The sequence below is a fragment of the Sciurus carolinensis genome, chromosome 6, assembly GCF_902686445.1.
Source record: "Sciurus carolinensis chromosome 6, mSciCar1.2, whole genome shotgun sequence".
In the NCBI taxonomy this organism is placed as follows: domain Eukaryota; kingdom Metazoa; phylum Chordata; class Mammalia; order Rodentia; family Sciuridae; genus Sciurus; species Sciurus carolinensis.
Window position 1 is genome coordinate 122,224,883 of NC_062218.1, and position 24,769 is coordinate 122,249,651.

General features: G+C 35.8%; 1 pseudogene; it reads right to left on the bottom strand.

The window, feature by feature from the left end:
* The window catches only part of LOC124986395 (metastasis-associated protein MTA3-like), a 71,671-nt pseudogene extending 47,956 nt beyond the window's left edge, over positions 1 to 23,715 (bottom strand).
* Positions 23,716 to 24,769: the final 1,054 nt, after the last annotated feature.

Consider the following 24,769-nt stretch of genomic DNA (forward strand, 5'->3'; position numbering starts at 1 on the left):
AAACTGCCTATTCAATAAATAATACTGAGAAAATTAGTTATTCATATGGAAAGAAATTTATGGGTCCTTATTTTACACAATGAGAAGTGAAAATCAATCCCAAATAAGTAATTTGGTTGAGTATGTGCAGAAAAATCTTTAACATTTTTAGAAGGAAATGAGTTTATGGTATTAATATAGGAATAAAAGGAAGTTGTTCTCACAGAACTTGAGAGTACAATTGGGTTCAAAGAGATAAATATGTTTAACCTGATTTAAACATTATACAATATATACATTAATTGAAACATCTTATGCTATCTCATAAATATGTACAGTTTTTGTTTTATCAATTTTAAAACGTAAATTAAGAACAACAAAAATTTAAGGTGGTGGATATGCTAAATACCCTGAGTTGATCAATACCCAGAATACATGTGACTGAAAATATCAGATTATACCTCATAAATTTATGCAAATACTATGTGTCAATCAAAAAAATTGAAAAAAGAAAAGAGATATATGAAGGGTCCTCCAATTGTGACTCACAGGCTATATCACACCATCATCTTATTTTTGTAATAAAGTTTACTTGGAACACAATTATACTCTTACATATTTTCTATAGGTGCTTTTACACAACGTCAGAGTTAAGTAGTTGCAACAGAAATGGTATGAACACTAAATCTTGAAATATTTATCATCTGGCCCTTTACAGAGAAAGTTGGCAAACTCTTCTCTAAATGGCTGATAGAGATTTTGCCTGTATATAGTAACACATTTTCAGGTGTTGTATTGTATATCTATGAAAATATAGATAATTTACATGTTTTATCTCACTTAATTCTGAATGTTTGATAAAATGTTATTATTTTACCCTAATACATATGAGAAAACTAAGACACAGAAAATTTAAATAACTTGCTCAATACCTTTCTGTATGTTAAGAAACAAAAATAGATCCTGTGACTTAAATCAAAACCCATTGACTTAAACTCTGACAGAGGAACCAGAGATTGATTCTAAATGTCTTTTATTTTTCAGAAACAAGTTTTTACTGTCAAAACAAAAGATGTTGGATCAATGGTCTGAAAGAAAATAAAAACTCAGATGTAAAATATATGTAAATTTAAAGTTATAAAAAGTATACATTTTGTACCAAATAATTGGGACAAAAATTTTTCCGATAGAGGAATCATACACATACAGAATGTTTTTCTCAATTGTGTGCATCCTGAAATAAGGATCTTCCTCTTGCAGAGCCTTTCCTTGTTATTAGTGTTTGAGAATATTGAAACAGGTCAATTATTCATAACATTTTATCTTCCACATAGGACTGTAGGAAAAGCATCAACTTAGTGAGTAATATAATTCTTAGTTTATTTGTAAACATCTATTCTTTCTGTGCATATATAAGATGAGACATACTTAGGTTTCCAGAAAAATTCCTTATTTTTCTTTTCCTTTTATTTATTTTTTTTTAACAAATGTGCCCAATCTCCAGACCTTTTAATTTTGTTTTTATTTTGACACAGGTTTCATTCACTGTGTTCCTTCAAGGCCTTACTAAATTGCTAAAACTGGCCTTGATCTTGCAATCCTCCTTCGGAGTTGCTGGAATTTCAGGTGTGTACCACCCAGGTCCAGCTCCAGAACAATTGCCTTAGATAGGCCTTTGATGAAGAATATGTGTGGGGAAAATCTAGTTCAGGCACAGCAATCCCTAAAGATATTGACTTTAGAAACTTAGGGAGTCCTGAGTAACACCCAAACATCCATCATTCAGTACAAGTATGATTTTAGAATATTGAGCTGTTGTAATTCATTACACTTTTTTTTTAAGTTGCAAAAACTCTGAAAAGGAAAGGTCACCTAACAATCACTAACAATATGACCTTTAGTCACCTCACTTGATTAGGTGTCAGTTTCCTAATTTGGAAGGTGAAGAAATTATAACCTACAGCTGTAGTCTTCTATCTCAATGAATTAACTTGTTAATAATTCAAGTATATTATGGAATAATTACAGAAAAGCATGATACTTCCTCAATGTAAAATCGCCTCAGCCTAGTCCCTCAAGGGAACTTCTGGTTTATCATTTAATTGCAATGGCACACAGTGAAAATATTTCAAAGCTGGATTCAAAACAGCTTTGGGGCACTGTTGTGCTAATGTGTGCTCCAGGCATCAAAATGCTTTAAGGGATTATTTTAGAGATATAAGACTTTTAACTAAAATGCGAACACAAGATTACTTGAAGGAGAAGAGAACTGAAAATGTGGGGAAAAATATTTTAGGTTGAATCAATCAATGTAACTAGGAGAACCTATGTGAGGGGATAAGTCAGGAGGGTGTAAGCAGTACAGCCCCATGGCACAGAATTATTCTTTCTGAAAGGGGACAGAACAGTCAAGTGCATTTTAATGTGCTATTTCTAAGAATGAAGAGGTAAAATTTCAGGGAATATAGACATTAATACATAAAACTAAAATTACTTATAAAACCATGTTTTATGTTATTAATTTGAAATATACTTTATCTGGTGAATAATTCAAGTTTAATATTTAGATTAGCTGAAATATTTTAATTTTACCCCAATTGTCTTCAGGAGTTGTGGAATTTAAGTTGTAAAAGGAGAAACTTGTTTAGTGGATAGATAATCCAGTTATTAAGGATTTAGGTAGATCTGGATTCTTTAACAATATAATACTTTCTTTTGAGATTCAAGAGTATAATAATGCTTTTCAGGTTTAGTGGTAATAATAATGCCTCCTCATCCTCATCCTTACTCTAAATATGGTTTCCCTATGCCACCTACACAATTATAGTTTCTTTGTAAATATGCCATCTGGAATATCCCACTGCACCTCAATAGGACCCTTGACTAATCCTCTTCATTTGAAAGGCAGGTGGTGCTAGTACCCATCTCCTAAGGTTGCAGTGAGGTACCAAGTCCTCCATTAATTTCTGTGTCCTCTGGAGAATACAGCATCAGACACTACTGAAGTGCTGATTCTTTACTTGAAGACAACCTTGATCAGCAAAAGCAGGGGAAAGGGAACTGAGTCTAGAAGGACAGGAAGCCATTGAGAGAGCATATGTTACCTTACTGGCCACTTCTTCATGACAAGCTATAAAGAGACAACCCAGACACAAAGCATTTCTCAATGAGCTGTGTAAAAAACAATATTTTGAACAGTCCTGCAGAGAGAAGAGAGAAAGGATACAGAATATCTCCTCTTTTGTTTTCCATTGGTCAGAGTTGGTCTCCAAGCACTTTAATTCCCTAGTATTCCAAATCATATGATCAGCTACAATGGGTCACCAGTGGCTACTACCAGGCCCTTTGGTATAGATTTGCCTCATTGTCCAGCAAAGACAAAGAAAGAAAGAAATATTAGGTCATTTGAGTCAACAATCGAGGCAGAAAAAAAATGATTATGTGATTGGAGGAAGAATGAGACATTGATGATTTAAGAAAAGTGTATAAGGTCTTTGAAATCAGACCAGAGACCCTGCATCTTATAGAAGAAAAAGTAGGTCCAAATCTTCAACTTGTTGGCTTAGAATCAGACTTCCTTAACAGGACTCCCATAGCACAAGAAATAAAAGCAAGAATCAATAACTGGGATAGATTCAAACTAAATAGCTTTCTCTCAGCAAAGGAAACTATCAGCAATGTGAAGAGAGAGCCTACAGAGTGGGAGAATATCTTTGCCACTCATACTTCAGATAGATCACTAATTTCCAGAATGTATAAAAAAAAAAAAAAAAAAAAAAAAAAACTCTACATGAAGAATACAAATAACCCAATCAACAAATGGGCTAAGGATATGAACAGACGCTTCACAGAAGATCTACAAGCAATCAACAAACATATGAAAAAATGTTCACCATCTTTAGTAATAAGAGAAATGCAAATCAAAACTACACTAAGATTCCATCTTACCCCAATTAGAATGGCGATTATCAAGAATACAAGCAACAATAGGTGTTGGAGGGGATGTGGGGAAAAAGGTACACTCATACATTGCTGGAGGGGCTGCAAGTTAGTGCAGCCACTCTGGAAAGCAGTGTGGAGATTTCTCAGAAAACTTGGAATGGAACCACCATTTGACCCAGCTATCCCACTCCTTGGCCTATACCCAAAGGACTTAAAGTCAGCACACTACAGAGATACAGCCATGTCAATGTTCATAGCTGCTCAATTCACAATAGCCAGACTGTGGAACCAACCTAGATGTCCTTCAATTGATGAATGGATAAAGAAACTGTGGTATATATATACAATGGAATATTACTCTGCTATAAAGAATAATAAAATTATGGCATTTGCAGGCAAATGGATGAAATTGGAGAATATCATGCTAAGTGAGATAAGTCAATCTCAAAAATTCAAAGGGCAAATGATCTCACTGATATGCGTATGATGACATATAATGGGGGGTAGGAGGGGGGCAAGAATGGAGAAAGGAGGGACTGTATAGAGGGAAAAGAGGGGTGGGAGGGGTGGGAGGGGTGGGGGGAAGGAAAAAATAACAGAGTGAATCAACCATCATTACCTATGTAAATGTATGATTATGCAAATGATATGCTGTTACCCCATGTACAAACAGAAACAACATGTATCCCATCTGTTTACAATAAAAATAAATTAAAAAAAAATAAAATAAAATAAATAAGAAAAGTGTATAAGGTCTACTTGGCACTTGGATAAGGCTATTGCTATTATTTTTATCACAATTCAAATCTCAGATTCTAATACCACCTTCACAACCATACTATCTTTAGGTTGTGCTGTGCCTCAGTTCCCACTCTGGGAGTGAACTGAGGGAAGAGGGCATACCATGCAAACCCTTGCAGAAAGGGCTGATTTTTGGAAGGAGAGGGCAGGAGGATGCATGACTGGAAAGAAGCAGTCTCCTTTCTGAGAAATTGGAACTGGAACAATAGAAGAGTGTTTTAGAAAGATGATGACAGATACCTTAATATTACTGAAGAAAATCAAAGTGGCTACTTGAAGTGAAAGAACAGTAAGACAATAAGCTACAGAGAACTTTGAGGAGCAATCCTGACTGTGACTCTAAGTTACACATAAAGTACAACCTACTTTATGTAGAAACAGAGAAGCTTCAAGAATACACATAAAATACATTTTCAGAGAAAGGAAGAAACTCAGCAAAATTTTCAAGAAGGAGCAGAGGCAAGATGCCACCACTTCTACAAGGAATGGACAAAGTAGCCTTGGCTCTAGTTCATTTATGTCATCCACCTCTACCTGGCTTCCTATGCTTGGCTTTTTGCAAATTTCATGACACCACATGTATTAGTCAAGAATTTTTTACACTATAAGTTACAGACTCTATGTAAAAGCAAAAAAAAAAAAATTGGCTCATATACCTAGAAGATCTATGGAACCTTGGGGTTTGACTTCAATCAAGAATTTAAAGAATTTAAAGCTTTAAGAAAATCTAATTTTCTCTTCCCCTTTAGCTCTCATTTTCCTTTGCAGGCCTTATTCTCAGTCAGGGTCTCTCCAAAATGAGAGCAATGATGATTCTTAATGCTACTTGGTATCCTTAATCTCTAGAGAAAGGACCTTAAATTCCAATATTCATGTTGATCCCACAAAGATAACTCTGATTTGCTTGTCTTGAATCATTTTGCCTTTTCTAACTTGATCAGTGATTCCAGAGAGAAAGGGTATTCTGGGAAGCCTAGTGTCATTGTCAGACACTTTAATATTGCAGGTGAATTCACAGTTAGTCTCATCAGGAGGGAAAGAAAACCTCTGAACAGAAAAGGTGCTGAACAGAACAAAGGCAAGAGATGAATTGCATCCTCTATTCTGGTTTGAGGAATCCAACAATTCCTGATAGATCATTCTCTACTTATAGCCCTTGGTATACTTAATCCTTGAAAAGGAACACACAAAAACAAAAGGCAAATACAAAAGATGTTTGAGCACCTAGAAAATCCATTGCTGGATTGGGGGGATCTGTTAATAAACAGGTACAAAATTCAAACAAAATATATACGTGTTTAGTGGGGTGCATAGAAGATACAGAATGCTTAACCAGGACATTTAGGTTTTCTTTTCTTTTTATTTTTTTAGTAAAATATTCTTTTAGATATGTGCCATAAATGTGGACTTATGTTCTTTTTAAAGATTACATTTTGAGAAGACTCTAAGCTAAAATGGTTGGTCCTGACTAACTACCTGTATAATTGTGGATGTTGAAAAGAGAAAGATATTTGAAAGGATAGAAAGAAAAAGAAAATGGACAGTTTGCAGCGGGGGATCCCTTCAGTTCTTGTTAGTAGTCTATCATACAATAAATATGGTACTGTTTTTTGTTACCAGAATTCTCTTAACAAACCCAAACTGGGACTAAGTTAATGTGAGAAGTCATTGCATAGGTGTCTGTTAGCTTGTCTATACTTTCTCTCAGCAATAAAAGTTTCTGCTGATTATGCTTTAGTCCGACCATCTGGATATTTATTTTAAAAATAGAGGAACATGTCCACTTTTAGGTAGCCTGGAAGCCTCTTGCTTCTCTGATATGTTTGATTTTTTGGGTCTTCAGCAACCAAATTTAGCTCATACGAATGATCTAAATTCTTTTAAAGATTATATTTTTAGACTTTAATTATCTTATATATTGTAAATACATGCTGAAATCTATTTGTAAATCTGATGTTGGGAAGCAATAACTATACATAACTATACATATATATATATATATATAAGCTAAATGTAATATGGCTAATTTTATAATATATGGTCTCATTGGCATTTGTCAGGCACATAAAATGCAGAAATAAAAGTAAGTTGTCCTCTTGTTTTTGAGAATTATTTAGTGTATGTGTACATATGTCTGTGTTTGAGTGTGCAGATATTATATTTTTTCCTTCTGAAATAGCTACATTTTATTTGAGAGAAACCAAGTTCTTTTGGTTTATTTTCTTTTTTTTTATTTTTTTATTTTTTTATTTTTTTACGTTTACATAGGGTAATGATGTTTATTTTATTTTTCCCCTCCCCCCCACCCCTCCCACCCCTCTTTTCCCTCTACACAGTCCTTCTTTCCTTCATTCTTACCGCTCTCCTTAGCCTAACTCTAAACCTAACCCTAAACCTAATGCTAGCCCCTCCCACCCCCCATTATATGTCCTCATCCGCTTATCAGCGAGATCATTTGTCCTTTAGTTTTTTGAGATTGGCTTATCTCACTTAGCATGATATTCTCCAATTTCGACCATTTGCCTACAAATGCCATAATTTTATCATTCTTCATTGCAGAGTAATATTCCATTGTATAAATATGCCACAGTTTCTTTATCCATTCATCAACTGAAGGGCATCTAGGTTGGTTCCACAATCTGGCTATGGTGAATTGAGCAGCAATGGACATTGATGTGGCTGTATCTCTGTAAATTTGTTTTTGGGAAAATAAAGGCACAGAGAAGGAAGTGGCAATCCCATACCAATGTTTTGGAAGATAAAACAAGCATTTCTCCATATGTATGTATGGAGTTTCATCACAATTAATCTAGAAATGACGCCATTTTAATATGATTAGATTATCTCTTAGTGAACAAAAGTATACTATGATTTGTCTCTACCTTTTTTACTTAAGCCAATATTTACATTTCATATCCAAAAAACCCTTGAAAGGACCATGAACTTTACCTCCCATTTCATCCTTCATTTGAAAATGTGAGAGATTATATATTTAATTTCACCATAGGGGAAAAAAATCCAATGTTGTATTCAAATGCTTAAGCATAATAAAGGAAGCCATTTGATAGGAATGCAAAAATTGTCAGATAAATGTCAATTTATGACTCTATAAACATTCGATCTGTCCAGAAAGTGTGTACTGATTGAGTCGGTTTTGACAGATAAAGAGCACTCACTGAATATCCTTTCCTGAGAAACATCCTTCATTAATATTTACATTTCTCTTGACAGTGCAGATGCTGCAAGCATAGGTTGAGTAAATATAGCCTTCATTTGGCAAATATACATAGTCATAGGCCTGCATTTGTCTAAGAATCCAATTGCTTTGAGTAAGAATATGGACCCGGTTGTTTCTGGGGACTCCCTATACATCAAGTGCAATCATTCAAGGGGGAAAAAATCCATGACACTTATTTGAAGGCATGGGGACATTTATAATCAGTGAACTTGTGATAGAAAAAGAACAAAGAGTAGCTTTAATTCCCACCCAACTCCTCCTTTTTTTTAATGTCTTCTTCATTTTTTATTCTGCTGTGAGTAGTCACTAAAAATATATCTGGTCAATAAAGGGCAAGTAAAATTGGAGGAGTTGCTATAGGAACACATGAAGTGATGCAGAGCAATAAGCACTCTAATTTATACTGTGTTTTCACGTTGTATTTCCATTGTAGTTAAGCTCAACTTCAGAAGACATTCCTTAAGAAAGAAGCTACTTGAAATGCAGGAGATTCTTTCTGAGAGAATTATGCTTACTAACTTTAAAAATAATAATTCCTAAATCTAAGTAGCACTACAAGCAGAAAACTGGTATGTCTTCTATTTATTCCATTATATTTTCAATGCATTTTGACCCAAATCAGTTTTGCACAGTGAAAGACCTAGGAATGCATTTTAATAGTGATGAGAGCATGGGTAATGAGGAGCTGCCAGAAGCTGCCTGAGCTCACGTCTCTCAGAGTACTGTCTTCCATTTTGATAGGCAGCATCTATATTCCAGCCCTGAGACCCTCCTCATTCCCAATTCTGTTGAATTATCCCACTCCGGAACTATGCTCTTCTCAATTGTTGTTTTTCCAAAGGTGACAGAACCGCGTGCCTTGCTTTTGACCTCCATTTGATAACTCCAGCGTAATCACTGAAGGCATTTCAGATCGACATACCCAAATGATTTCACATTCGCCAGACCCATGACTGAAAGGGCAGGGTCACTGCACCCAGAGACACATGGAACTTTTCCAGAGGGGACGAGGCTTTCTTTGTGATTATAATTGAGGGAGCGATTAGCTCAACTTGGGTCTGCTTATATCTGTTCATTCTCATGTGTCCAACTCCTAAGCTCAGTCAATTTTCCTTCTTTCCCCCCAAATGTGTAGGGGCAGGAATAGTTTCCAACCCAGTGATCAAAAAGCCCTATAGATCAAGATAGCTCAGGAAACAAGATCTTTTATAAAATCTTGTAAATGACATGGCTAGACACTAGAGTGTTTTCCTTATTTCTGTAGTAAATCTGAGACAAAGATCAAACGTTCATTCTTTCCTTTAAGAAGAAAAACAGTAAATTGTTTTTTGCTTGACAGGGGAGGAACTGTGGTTAGTTTAATAGTCTCATTGCTTCATTTGATTTGGTTCAGTAAAGTGGTTTTCACCTACAGCATGTAGTCAAAGCATGGAGGTTGGTGAGGTAAGGGAAACACAGGGAAAGAAATCCCTAATGAAGTGATGTGTGAGAGGGGTCAGTAATTAATAATGTATGCAAATTATACTTTGTATTATTAAACAATCAAATATTAGTTACTCACACAGGGTAAAACAGTCAAAAGTTCCAAATTAATTTATCCTACCAGAGGGCAATTAAACGATCTCTGTTCAAGAGATTTTAATCATGAGAGTGCATGTGCACACTCATACATCTGGGAGTGGGCAGAAAAGAAATACAAAAGCCATTTTTGTATGACATGTTTCTGACCAAATAGCAAGGCAGTAAGAATCAAGGTTGTGTTCATCAAATATCTACTGCTTGCTTTTTGCAAGCACATAGCATATACTATAATATTGTCTACTTTTTGGTAATTCTGGAATATATTTCAGACTCTTCCAAGGACTGAAACAAAGAGTTTATTTTTAAACCTTGGATTGATCAATAATATTGTTTTCAAAAATAAAGATTTAAAGTTGAAGCACTTCTTTTTGACACCCTCCAAGAAAATCACAAATCTCCCTATCATTAAAGAAAAGAAAAAGTATATTGTTCCAGGAATATGTCTAATGTTTACAAAATCCCATTTTAAGCTGAATAATCATTTAGTTTCAAATAGATGTCAAAGGGGACTTGGGGGGAAGGAATGGGAAAGGGAATTTGAGCCTTCAAAAGCAAATGGGACCAGTTTATAAATGGTGCCTCTCATCTCCAGAGCTATTAGCTGGAGGGCAATGCTGAATGTTTAGTCTAAAAAATGAATCACAATCACCCTACAGAGTAAAGGTTGCAGAGTTAACTAACAACATTAGATACTGCGCTTCCCAGTGCAACCCATCTTGTCTTTTTAACTCTGCTGAATCTGTCTAATCAAGAAAAAACACATTTTTTTTTTTTTTTTTTTGCCTTGAGAGGAACATCAGCAGTTCGACATCCATCACTGCATGCCCACACAGAAAAAGAACTCATTTTGCAATTAATGAATTGGCTTTTATACATGTACAATTGTTTACTATTCATGATTTCTCTTTGAGAGCATTTCTGTGGGATGTTACAGCTGATGGAGTTCCCCTTCAGACCAATGAGCAGTTTTCAATTCTTTTAACTTTGTTACACTTTTCCTGCTACCATTGAGAATTTAAAGACAACTCTGCCTAGGTTTGATACAATCTTCATATAACCACCCATTCTCTTGCCTGCCTATTCTCAGAACCAACATGAAGTCATAAAAGTTGGATGTAAATTTTTAAAAATCACCTTTTTTTCCTGCAATTGATACTGGTTTATGTGGCTTAGATAAACAAAGCAAGTGAAACTCACCTTTAAATTTCAGTGACTCACCTATCCTGGTCTGTGGATGCTTAGAATGGCTCACTGCAAGTATTGGGTCTTCACATTTAAAACCTCCAGCAAGGTTCAAAGCTTTAGACTTGCTCCCTGAAGACAGTGACCTTTCAGAAAGAAGTGAAAGAAAGGCTGAGCTCATATACTCCCAGACTCTCAATCAGATTTGTCATGTCTTCTGAGGGTAAGTCAGTGACTCAAAAGACCAGATGTACTTCCCTCTCTGAGCCCCTTCCTCAGGAAAATGAAGCCAGGAAAAGAGACCTCTTTACTCCAGTACAAGCTCCTTCCCAATCTGAGGTACAACACTCTAAGTCTGAAATTAATTTGCTTTAGTAAGTGTTTAAGATAATACTAAGAACTGATATAAACATTAGAGAAATTTGGTTGATTAATTTCTCATATTAAGTTACATTTTCACTAGCAGGGATATTTTGAAATTAGACATATCTATGTATGGATTTTGAAATTTTCATACTCCTGATGTCATTTTACTCTCACCTTAAAAGCAGCACACACCCACAAGTATGCATGCTCAGTTAGGTTACATCATGTTTAAAAATCATCAGATCTCCCACCTCATTTCAGTATCATCAAAACCGCTTTATGTATACAGAGTTCATCATCCTCCTGGAATGTTCAGCATGCCGCCATGTGTTATTACCTCCTATGCACAAAGGCCATGGAGAGCAGTCAAGGGCCTGTCAGCATTATTGGGCTTCATCTTTCTTATTATAAAAAAGGAATTTCAGATGACTTAACGTGAGATGCAGAATTAAAACGCTCAGAGCCTTTCAATATTCTCCTTGTCTTTGATTTCCAAATGCATTAGTTTTGCCAAAGATTATGCAAATAAGGAAAATATGGCATGAAGAAGGATGGCACGAAGTTTATGAGTCTCAACTATTCTCACATCAAGACAGAACAAATAACCAGGTTACAGAAGCTGCACTCCTTCAAATGAGCTGCACCCACAGTGATTTTATGTGATGAGATTAATGGCTAAGTTGATCAGAATGAGCAATCCATCCTTCCCTCGTATTATGAGCATTTGGAAAATGATCATTGAACACTTATGCAAGGTGCTAGGGATCAAAGATTAATAACCCAAAGTCTTAAAGGTGTTTCTGAACTAACAAAGGTCAGCTTATACTAAATACACTCTTAACACAAGTATATTGAGGTTTTCCTCGTTGGCTATCAACATAAGTTTCTGAGAGGAAAAAAATATGTATATATATCACATGGGTCCAGGAACATCATGGAAAGCAATCCTGGACCAAGTAGCAAGTTAACACTGTTTTGAAGGAGGAGTAGGATTTGGATCAATAGGAGGAGCTGTGAGGGAGTATAAGGGGGAACGTAGAAAACTCAAAAAGGCTAAGAATGAGGCTGAGATGAACTGCAAGCTTAGCCTGACTTCCCCCAAAATCAGAATTTGAGACTAAGGGCTCATATGATTTTTTTTAAGGACATTCTACTCTAGGAAATGGAAAAAAAAAAATATCAAGCCCAATGGAGCAAGAAAGAAAGAAGAGCCAATCCGAGGAGAGATTTTGCAACTGGTCAATTTTCCATCCGTGAGAACATACCCACATGGATCTAACTTTATTCTGAATCATCTGCCAATGAATGCAGAAAGGGAGAACAACTGGAATAATTCTAATACTGGTTTCCAACTCCCATTCATCAAAAGTTCTCTCCTTGTGGCAGAGCAAACCTCCAGGCTGGACCTACATGAATGTAGACACCAACAAGCTGCCATTGTAATTTCAACAAGAAGCCACAAGGCAATTATCCTTAATGCTAAATTCAATTTTAGGAAGTTTACTCTATTGAATATTGAAAAAAACAAGTGAATTAGAGTTGGAGTTAGGAAAAGGGGACTAGATTCAGGGATATATGTTGCCACACTTTTGTAATTAAGTTGAGAGGTCTCAGGATCAGGACTGTATCCCTGATAATGCGACTGATCACAGTTGTAAACCAGAAGTCAAGGGACCTGTCTTGCTTTCTGACCTTATACTGGGAGGTCAGTTTTCTGAATCTCAGCTTTCTTGTCTGCAAAAGGGGACTAATTGATCTCTCCCTGCTTACCTCATGAAGTAATGAAACTCAAAAGATTGTGTTTTAGGAAGCCTCTTGTAAAATGAGAGAGGTTATTGTTATTACCTGAAGGTATTGTTCACTGTTACTTCCTGTAGAGTTATAGAGGGTCAAGTATCAGGAAGAATCTTTAGGTTAATAGTGTTATCCTCATGTAAATGTTGTCTTCTTACTATAATAAAATAACTATCATTGAGATAATTACCTAGATGGTTACAAACCCCAGCAACTAAAATATGCCAAAATGAAACAAACAAAAAAATTCTGTGTTAAAGGAACAATGTTGTTCTCAACTAAATTCTTCAAATTTACTGCTTACAAAATTCAAATACCCTAAATTCTAAGCTCTCAATCACAATTTGCTTTGTAAGCAACAAAATGTCTTCACCTATAACTACAAAAATTTAATAACTATTGCTTTATTCTTACTATCAAAAATAACTTTTAAGTATGAGATAATTATTTAGATGAAAAAGTCCCTAAAATTCCACTGGAGTCATTCATCTTGTTTTTAGACAAAAATACATTCTTTTAGCTATATTATCAAGATAATTATTTTAATGTCCACCTAAGAAGCATGCATAAATCTGCCTTTATTCATATTTCTATTAGCTACTCAAATCGCTAAAGCTATATCTGCTATAGTTTTGTCGTTAAACTGCTCTTATTTCCCTCTTTCCACATTTCACTTTTATCCTATTTCACCTTTAAACACTGGAAAAGGTGAAAAGGTAGAAAAGGTGGATCTCAGATGGCACTTCCAAGTCACTTGAAATACCAGTAACCCCTTTCTCTATTTTTGGTATCTTATAGGACCTTGGTCTGTATTAAACACATAGATGTACACACACACATACCCCTGGTACATTCCTTTAACAGGGAGATTTGCAATAACTAACACATTAGGAGAGTTATTGCTGGCCAAAGAATCAAGTGATTTCTATTCTAGTTCTGGTTCTTCCACTGATGGGCTGCCACCTGGGACAAGAAATATAACTTGTCTGACCCTCAGTTCTAGCAGTTGTTAATCAACAAATTCAACTGAAGATATTTTCTAGCTCTGATATTCAATGATGATTCCAACAGGACAATGAAATGCTTTTCTGTGAAGATGATATATAATGATTAAGGTTTTCATTAACTAAACCAAATATAGGAAAAGCAGCCACCACATTAAAATACTCCATGCTCATTTGGACCAAATGTTCTTGAGTTGCTTAATTCCTATCTGCCTGAGTTTTGAATTCTTAACTGCAGGGGCAAATTTCCTGATAAAAAAGACAGCTGAAATTACAGAAGCCAAGCGTGGAAATCATATGCCTTGTCATCCTTTCTCAAGGCAAAATAGCATCTGGTACACAGGAATATACAGCTTTGGCCTATTCACTATACTTACTTTCCATTTCCTATAAGTTTTTCATACCCTCTGGGCTGGGATAGCCAAGCCAACCATGAATCTCTTAGTGACCAAAACTACTATTTCCAGAGCTCACAAAACCCATTCTGTTATCAAAGTTTCCTCAGTTATCTTTTTCCTCACTTATTATTCCACCCCACCCTCACTAATACTATCTCCCTAATATTCTCTGGACTCTTTTGTTAAACAGTGAAGCCTTTCAATTTAATCTTTAGTAGTCACTCCTTAACAATGAAACATACACACACACACACACACACACACACACACACACAACTGTAAGCTGCCTTATTTCGGAAATAATTTAAAGGTATCTCATGAAGAAACCCACAGAGTAGAAAAATTTTAGTGGAGAAGAAATTTGAGGTAATGAAAAATTAAGGGGAGTAAAATGTGACATGGCACCAGGAGATAAATACAGAACATTTGTTCCATAAAATCCTATGCACATAGTAAAAAGAGAGCTAAAACTTGTCACTATCTTTCTGTCAGTCAGCAGGAATAGAAAAACATGACTAGTTATGTAATTCACTCTTTATAAGATAAAGATACATCAATTGCTCTGGGCAAGTACAAAGAAAAATTATTCTCCCAGACCCCTACAAGAAGGATTCTCAGTTAAGTTGTGAACCAGCAACTTAATCCCTACAGTAAATATGTCATAGAACCCCCAGAGGGTAGTTTTTGATGACATCTTTCAATACAAGCTGATGACATAAGCCAACAGGGCAATATAATAAAAATCAATAGCATAGGAAAGTTGATAAAATGTGGTGATCTGGTTTAATCCAGGGATAGATTTTCACATTACTGAGAATATTTTTAGTCTCTCTCTTGATTGCAGTACAGCCAGAATGAGTGGTTTGAATGGGTTACAGTTCAGTGACCAGTCATGTTTTATCAATCTGCCAACCCATGAGAACTGCCATTTTTAATGAAATCTGAGTTAAGAGGAATAAGAGCCAAGATGATGGGCCAGGCCATTCATGTGGGATCACCAAGGTCCGACAAAGTCTCCTTGGAAGGAAAGGTTACCACACAACCATAGAGCACAGGGTAGGACACCAACTTCTCTGTTCCAAAACAGAACTGTAATTTAAGTTCGTGAAAATTTTAAAGTAACTGAAACCAACAAGCAACCTTTTCAATTAAATAACAGACCAAAGCTCTAGAAAGCATCCATTTTAATTCTAGAGCAAACTAACTTCCTGGTATGCCCTAGAAGGATAAAAATTTGTTGGGAGTTGCATTCTTAGGCATTAATGGGTTGAGACAGTCTGTCATAGAGCAGCTTTATTATTTATAAACCAAATTGGAATGGAGTCTTGTTGAAACAAACATGACATCTTAGTTTTGGAAGAGTCTATTATGTGATCCTTCTACTATGACATTCTTTCTTAGTACTGTTTTAAAATCATGCCATCTGCACATGAGAAAATACTTAACATCCAATGTTTTAGATCTCTGTGGAGGGGTATCCTACTTTGTAATTATTTAGATGCTTCCCATATATTTTCTGGAGATTCCCTGAACACTAATTTTCTTAATTCTTCTTTTCACCCTTATATTTCTCCAATACTAAAAGAGTCAGTAAATTATCAATAAATGTTGACAAATGTTACTGAATTATAAATATATGCCAAAGTAAGACATTCATAATTTATCCTGCTGGAAATCATTAGAGTAGAGATCACCTTTCTAGATTAGTGGTACAATTTTTTAAAATTCCTTACAAAAAATGTATATACTCTAGGTCACATTCAGAAATTATGATTGATTCAGTTTCTGGTGCGTTTTCAATGTCTTTCTTTCATCAATCATTCCAGATAATTTGAATGGAAGAGATACAGGAATTAATGTTTCAAAAACTTTGCAGTAGATATTAGTGTGGATTCAAAGGTCTTGAACTATATCCAGTTCCTGTCTGTTATGGTTTGGATATAAGGTGTCCCCCAAAAGCTCCTGTGTTAATGCAGGAATGTTCCGAGTAAAGTGATTGGATTGTATGAACTGTAACCTAGTTAGTTTATCCTAGATTAAATGAACTGACCAAGTGGTAACTGTAGCCAGAGACAGAGCATGACTGGATCGGAGGGTCACTGGGGATGTACTGTGACCCCTTCCCTCCCCCACCCTCTCTCACCTCTCTCTCTCTCCTGTCTAAACTTATGAGCTGAGCACCTTTCCATGATGTCCTGCCTAACCTTGGGCCCCACAGCAACGAAGTAGACTGTCTATGGACTGAGACCTCTGAAATCATCAGTCTCAAATAAACATTCCCTCCTTTAAGTTGTTCTTGTCAGGCATTTTAGTCACAGAGACAAAAATAAAATAAAATAAAATGAAAACAAAAACAAAAAACTAAAATACTATCCATGATCAAAGGACAATGTAAGGTGATCAATAAAAGCTGTAAACAATATGTTAATACTAACAATTACTCCTCAAGGTAAGAAAATATAAAATAGAGATCATAATGGAATACCTATGTCAAAAATCTATTTATACTCCATTTATGTATAATTTATCAAATGCATAAAAGTATTCTACTGTCATGTACAACTAATTAGAACAAATAAAAAAAGTTTTAGGGCTGGGGAGATAGCTCAGCTGGTAGAGTGCTTGCCTTGCAAGCACAAAGCCCTGAGTTCAATCCCCAGTACTGCAAAACAAAAAAAAAGTTTTAAAAAGTCTATGATTCTTTTGTAAAACAATTGCCTAAAAATCTCAGGTTTATAATTTATCAAGCAAAGAATTTTAGAAGGAATAGATGTTAAACCATTAAGCCTATAATTTGGGATAAAGGACATAAAAAGTAAGCTTAACTACATTCTGGGTTTACCAACAAGGGATATGGAAACTCAACCAAAAGGTTGCCTGGGATTCACAAATTCCAGAGCATTAGCAAATCTTAGCCAAACTCAAACCTCCCACATAGGTTTATTTTTCCCAATATTTTATTTGGTTTTGTTTCTTAATTTAATTCTCAAATAACCTCTGGGACTATCTCATGGTTATGATTTAAACTCTGATAGGGCAGAAACCTGAATTCCTTTTATTTTAGCAGTCAGATAAAAAAGATCTGGCAATGCTATTAGTTACAGGTAGTGTTTCTGAGAAGAGTGTCTCTGGATGAACCACACGGATGCAATGAATCATCCTGTGTAACAACTGCGTGAATTTAAACGCTTTACCTGGTGACATCAATTATTCACTCAAATAATTTTTGAGCTTTTACTAAATGTCACAAACTCTGACAGGTGTTTAGAAGGCAAAAGTGAATTAACTCAAGTGTCTACTTTCAAAAGTTCACAACCTGTGATTCAGTGAACAATATTGATAACACAGTGACATAGAAAAACAGGTATTCTGAGAATACAGACCCAACAATGGTACGATCTCAGGCTCAAAGAAAGAAGGAAATGTTATAAAATGGCTGTAGAAGAGATAATGCCTCTATGAAGTGTCCAATGGGAAGAATAAGAATCAAAAAGCTATGGGTAGAGAAAGGCAACACAAGCAATCCCAGAACATGGAACTAAATTATAAGACTTGAGCTGGACAGACATGAAGGAACCAGATCATGATGTATTTTATGATATGGAGTATGTGCTGCTTTAAAGTTCGACAACGGAATTCCCAATGGAGCAGAGAAACATCACAAAAACAACATATTGGAAGCCAAATCTTATTTTAATTAGGCAAGTCTGGCTTACATGAATATTCTTTCACTTAGGAATTTTGGTGAGAGACAGAGAGATCATTAAGCCCGTAGATTTTATTGCTACAAAGTGCAATTATACCAGAAAAACACTAATCCATAGAGGGATATGACAAAATCATAAAGTATAAGGATTATTCTTTGTTATTTTTCATTCCTTGTCCTTCCTCTCAAGATAAGTGAACATGTAGCTAAACTAAATAGTTAATGAGAAGCCTTTCTCCTAAGGCATCTCAGATGGAAGGAGAAAGATCAGTAGTTGGTCATTTGAGTAATTTTATGGAATGATGGGATCACACCTAGGGAAAAAGAATTGTTTTCATAGATGCTGGAAGAATTTTGGTACTTTGAAATGTTCTAGGAACACCTTCAGCATTGCATGACCTTCTGGACTCTTCCATTCCTGTTTCTGTTTTCAAGAATATACTGTGTTATTACTCTACTCATTTTTCCCTTTTCCATCATTTCCCTTCACATTAGAACTGAAAGTATCTTAAAGTGAAGAATATCTTTGGGTAGAACCATCGTTTTTAAAAGAAATTAGGTGGAGACAACCCACAATTAGAGAAGCAGTCGGCATACATTAAAGGGCAATCCTCCAGATTTATCTTTCACTCATGAATGACCTCATCATCGAAAGAAATTAGCATAATTTATATCAATAATATGTTTCTGTGATGTGTGAAGAAAATAATACCCCACAATAAATTAAAGATGCCTTTATGACTGCATTTTATCAGCTTCTTTACCCTTATTTATATTTGTATTTAGAACTGCAAAGTCACATTAATAGAGTCATAAAAATGGTCCATGAGCTAAAACTCTGGTCAGTTTATAGCCTAACCCGATGGGTGCTCTCATATCTGAATGAGTAGCATAGCAAGGCCTCGCTGTGCTTGACTTGTTAATTACAGCACTGGCCTGACTGTTGAGAGGCTGCCTCTAAACCTCTACAGTCCCAAGCTAGAGGTCACCTAAGCAGAGTTACAATCTTTTGTGTAAATTGGTCAATCACTCTGCCAAACAGATTCATTTCAGTTGCCTTTTAAAGTGACCTTTTGACTTATAATCATCCACATTCTCTTCATGCTTTATTTCATTTTATTTTACTAGAGAGCATTTTAGAATGTTTGTCATGAAAGGAGCTACATAAATATTAATGTATTGATAGTGTTATGGTTTTTCAAACCCATATTTCATTTCATGGATTTTAAGAGCTACAAAATTTACTGACTATACAGAAAATATAGGTATAATGGACTTACTAAAATGCCCCCATTGCAATAAAATATATGAATTATTAATCCCAAGAAAGTCAGTATGATCCTGTTTAAATGCCAAACTTTCTGAACCAATCTTGGAATATTTTTTTATTAACAGAGATGAAATTTGGGGTGACACATAAATATAATATACCCTCTTATTTTTGAAATTTAAAGTTAATTTGGAGATAAATATTATAAAGTAAAGAACATAAATTAGGATGCATACAGGGTAAAAAAGGACACTCTAACTTAAAGATTCAGAGTCAGTGCTCTGAACCACATGGGGCCATGAGTTCAAGTAACAACAGGGACAATAATTGCCTTATACTGGGAGGTATCTCCAAATTAAATGTTTTTGATAAAAATTACAAAATCTCGTTTAAGAAGCTTCCACATAGCAAAAATGGAATGAAAATAGCTCAACCTGTGATAACTTTTACCTGATATAGGAAAGGGGACAATTTAAAGAAAGGAAGATTCTTTCTGTATAGTACAAATGCTATGTTGAAGTATAGAACTGTCTATATTTAACTGCATAAAGCTGTGTAAGAGTGATAATTTACTCAGTGGTTTATCATCATGTAGCCTGTGAAGGCCAAAATCTATAGAGAAGAAAGTGAATGAACTGACTATTCCTCCCAAGTGTTTGACAATTTGTTCAACAGGTTCTGCATTGTGCTAAGTTCTACAAGGGACAGAGAATGAGGATATAGGGCTTCTAAATTTAGTGACATTAAAATATTCTTCAGAAAAACAAAGCAAAAGTGAAAAGAGAAGCAAGTTATTCTGCCAGATGAGCATATAAAAACATTGGCAAAAGTGAGTCATGAAGACTACTTAGCATGGAGATGTATTGACTTTGGTTTTGATGGAAATGATCTTTGTGAATTAATGAAGAAGAAATAGGAGGATATATTCAGCAGTAAAATGAACTGGTCAGTCCCTTTTGAATGAAGGATTACACAAAGCTTCATTTTCATCTCACATGATGGAACATGCATTTGTCATGGAGTAGTAATATGCCAATATGTCAGTAGAAGTTCCCTCCCCACCACTTCCATATCATGATATTTTTTTATAAAACTAATTATAAGCTATGACCTGTGCTAATAAAATAGTATACATTATAGTATACACTAAGGGCTGCATCAATTCTTTAAAATAAGTTCTTTTATCCTTCCTTTAGCAAGTAAAGTAAGTTTTATAAATTTGTAAATTTAATTTGTGTCACCAACAGCACAGGGTGGAGGTGAAGAGAATTTCATCTAAATTTTCCAAAAGCTTCTCTCAAAGTGCATGTCATTGGCACAATCACTTAAATTTTCCAGATTTCTGCTTTGAAAAATGAAGGCATCTAACCAGGAAACCCAAAGGTTTCCATAACTGATGTTTAGAAATCACTTAAGTCCCACTCTCTACCTTCCCATTTGCTTTTTTCAAACTCTCTCTATTACCCTCTACCCCCACCCCCATAAAAAGGAGTAGGCAGGCCATGGGCTTTACTCTTGCAACAAATCCTTACATATGGAGGGCAAAGTCAATTGAATGTCAACATTATCATGGTTTTTGCAAAACATAACTTAATAAATAAAAAAGGAAAAGCTAAAATATAATATGCAAAGATGTCTTAGAACACAATTTGCCTGTTAATTAAAAAGAAAATAACCAAAAGACCATGCTACAGGAAAAACAAATTTTATAAAAAATGATCAGCCAAAACATATTCTTCCTGAATTTCAAAAAAAAAAAAAATTTAAGGCAGAAAATATCAGAAATTTGAAAAGAGTGAAATGGCAAGAGGAAGAGGGAGGCTGGTCCCATACAGTAACCCCAATATTAAGGACATTCTGAAGGGAAAATATGGTGCTAATCCAAAACTACTTTACAGGGCTTGACATTCAAATGTAAAGAAAATATTCTAAATAATAAAGAATGCAATTGGAAGTTATGATTTTTTTCCACAGTTAACATGATTACAAATTGAGTCACTAGGGATAGATGGAAAAGATAAGGGTTTGAAGGAAAAGAAGAGGGGTAGGTGCAGGAAGAAGCAGAGGTAAAGAAGGAGGGGGGAGATAGTTTAGTCGAATCCAGGGGAGAACACATGAAGGTTATGGAAATAAAATTTGAATAGATAAATGGGTGAACACTTTCATATATATATATATGTGTGTGTGTGTGTGTGTGTGTGTGTGTGTGTGTATAAAACACTGTATATAAACACTTGAAGGCCAAAGAATAATCACTTAAAATTTTGAAGTAAAAGGGGCATGGAGTATCCTGAAATATCCTAACAATATAAAAAGGCTCAAATTGGTTTAAATATGTAATTTCCCCTATATAAAAAAAATAAATAAAATGAAACAAAACAATCAAGAAAGATTTAAAATGAAGAAATAAATTTGGATCAATATTATTAGGAAGAAAGTTGTAGCAATATCATTGTTTTCCAAGTTTAATATATATCACCAAAGATGTTAATGAAGCAAGGAGAACATAGTAGGAGATTATAAGTTTCATAAATCTTCATACAGCAAGTAAAAAAGCATTGCATTACATAAATAATGAAATACAGCAAATACACAGAAAAATCAATAGAAACATATTAATTTATATTAATAGCTCATGAAAAACCTAGTAAACAAAATTTTAAAATGTAGCTTTTCTAAGTATATTCATATTTATTTTATATTTGTTATATTTCTATTTTATTTATTCAATTCAAATATTAATATTCAAATCATATTCTATACCTCCCAAAGAGAAGATATACATTCTTTTTTAGTATCAAAACATATTACACTTGACCATATTTCTTCTTCTTTTTTTTTTTTTTTTTGGCTGTACACGGAACTTATGTTTATTGCAAACAAGAGAGAGAGAGAGAAAGAAAAAGAAATGATCAGAAAAGCATAACATATAAGGTGAAGAATTTAAAAACATCTTACATTCTGCCCTAATGGCAGCATAATTAATAGCAACAAACGCCCGTCTTGCTTCCTGCTGCAACCATAGAGTATTTTTGCAAACCTGAGGAGTAAACTTTGTGAAATACGAAGTATGAAGGAAGAAAGCTTGGGGGGGTCTTCACTGCAGACTTTGGACTCCCAGTGTTTTGGACGGGCATCCCCTGCATAGCTTGCCAGGACAGGTGACTTCTAACTAGGGAGTCCTCTATAGTTGGACTGGGAGATAACTTCTTTTCTTCTGAATGAGTGGGCATTTTCAGGCCTCCATACTTTTTTCCAATACAGCCAACAAGTTGCACATAGTCCACACTGCATATTAGTTGGGCCCCAAGAAAACCATTGGTGAGACTGTGTAGCATAGCAGCTCTGACAGGCTCGCCCTAAGAGGGGGTTCTGGGGCTGGAACGTGGTCCCCACAGCTCCATTCACAGCGCCAAGCTTGCCATTGCTGATAGATATTTGGTTGGAATTTGGTTTGTAAATTGGGATATATACTTGTTTCAGTTTACTATCAGCTTCTGCTGCTTTTTGATGTTTCTGCTGCACGTATCTGTCAGTAGTTTTCCAAATGTAATAATATTCAATGATGCTAGTCAATGACTTCCAAGGGAGAAAGTCTTGGAGTATATCATTGAAGTCCTTGCCATATTTTTCTAGTACCTCTTCAAATAAGCTAGCTTCAGAGGCAGACCATTCATTCTTCCATTTCATCTCTGCATAAAACAGGTCCTCCAAGTGGTACTAAGATACTAATTGCACAGCTCAAATCATAGCTGTGTCTATACAATGTATCCATAGCATGAAAAATTGTGATGTCTTGGGAAACTGCAGCTGCACTCATGTGCAAGCTAGGCTGCCTCACAGAACTGCTGCAGCTGCTGCAGTCCAGGGCTCTAGCGAATGTCCCAACAGCCCGAGCTACAACTAAAAACTGATCAATCTGTCGATCTGTAAGTGGGCTATTTGGATCCCAAACTTTAATTTCCATTTTTGACTGTTTTCTCTCATCTGATTCTCCTTCCAAGAGCCTTTCTGGAATGTCTGCTTGGTATCCAGGACACACTCTGATTTCACCGTTGTCAGCTAATAGTGTTTTCAATGAGGGGTCATAGACCAAGGAGTAGAAAAAGGTATCCTCTTTCTCAAGATATGACAATACTGATTCTGTCTCATTCAGAAGGGCAACACTGCATTTTTCCCTGATATGCATTGCAGGTAGAGATTCATACTGGCGTGACAAAGAGTTCCCTATGTTTCAACTGATGTCTCTGTTTATTAGTCAAGTCAACCTCAACTGTTGTTTCAGATACTTCCATTTCTTTAGCATGCTTGTCCGCAAGCATTATGAGAGTGTTGGATATATCTCCTCGTCTATAAAAGCACACTACCTTTACTTTCACGTTGCCACTTGTAGTCCTGTTAAGTTCTTCTATTCTTCTGATTAGGTATGGGTTGCTGGAAGAATTCTCAAAGTAGACATAATCAGGAAAGAGGGAGGAGAGTGTAGTGAGCAGGGAGAAATTGTTTGACCTTATTTTTCTCTTCTGCAGAAGGCTGGGAAGGCAGGCAGCAGAGGAAAAGTCCAGCTGTGCTCAACTCCTCACCTCTGCCTGAGGCTCCCTGGGTCCCGCTACACACCACTCTTGGGGGTCAGAACAAGAAATGCAGGGGGGCATTAGAAAGGTGCAGGGCCCTGATCCTGCAAGCAGGCCTGTCCAGCTGTGCCCTGGCAGGGCCCCCATGGCGCCCACCCCGACTTCCACTGAAGGAGGTAGTGGTAGAGGGGGTGTCCTGTGCTCCCCGGCCCCCAGTTCCTAGAAGCCACGTGAGGGAAGGGCCAACCTGGTAGGGGGCTCAACGCGCCCTGCTCCCATGGGGTTTCATGGAGGTGGGGGATGTCCGATTCATGCCTCCTGGCAGACGCCGGGCCCTAGGGCAGCGCTGGGGCAGCCAGTGGGCCCCAGCGGGCCCCAGCCACGTGCGGACCCCACGGCAGGAGGGGAGGTGGGGGCAGGAAGCCCCAACTCCTGAGCGCCTCGGAGCCCCCGCCCCTGCGCCACACGCTCAGTGTTTCTTGATATAATGATGTGATTATATATTCTCAAAGTCTGCAGTCAGTGTTTATACATCATATCAATGTAAAAATTCCTATATTTAATAACAAAAGTGAAAATAAATCTGTCAAAATACTTTTCAAACAGTTCCTACATTAAAGAGTAAACCAAACTCCAGTTTGCAAAATTATAAGAAATTAATGGGGAATATCAAAATATACATGATATTGCTAAAGCTATGCCCGAGAAGAAAACTTACTATTGAACTCAACAATTTACAAGAGAATTGATTAAGAGTCTGAGTCAAGAAGATAGCCTTAAAAATTATCTATAGGGCAAAAATAAAATCCTAGAGAAAGGAGAAGAAAGAAACTAATAAAGTTGGATTTATTCACTAAGAACAGGAAAAATAGCATTAATAAAGAGGTAGTTCTTTGAAAAGGGAAATATAATAAATCATAGACATGACCAAGAA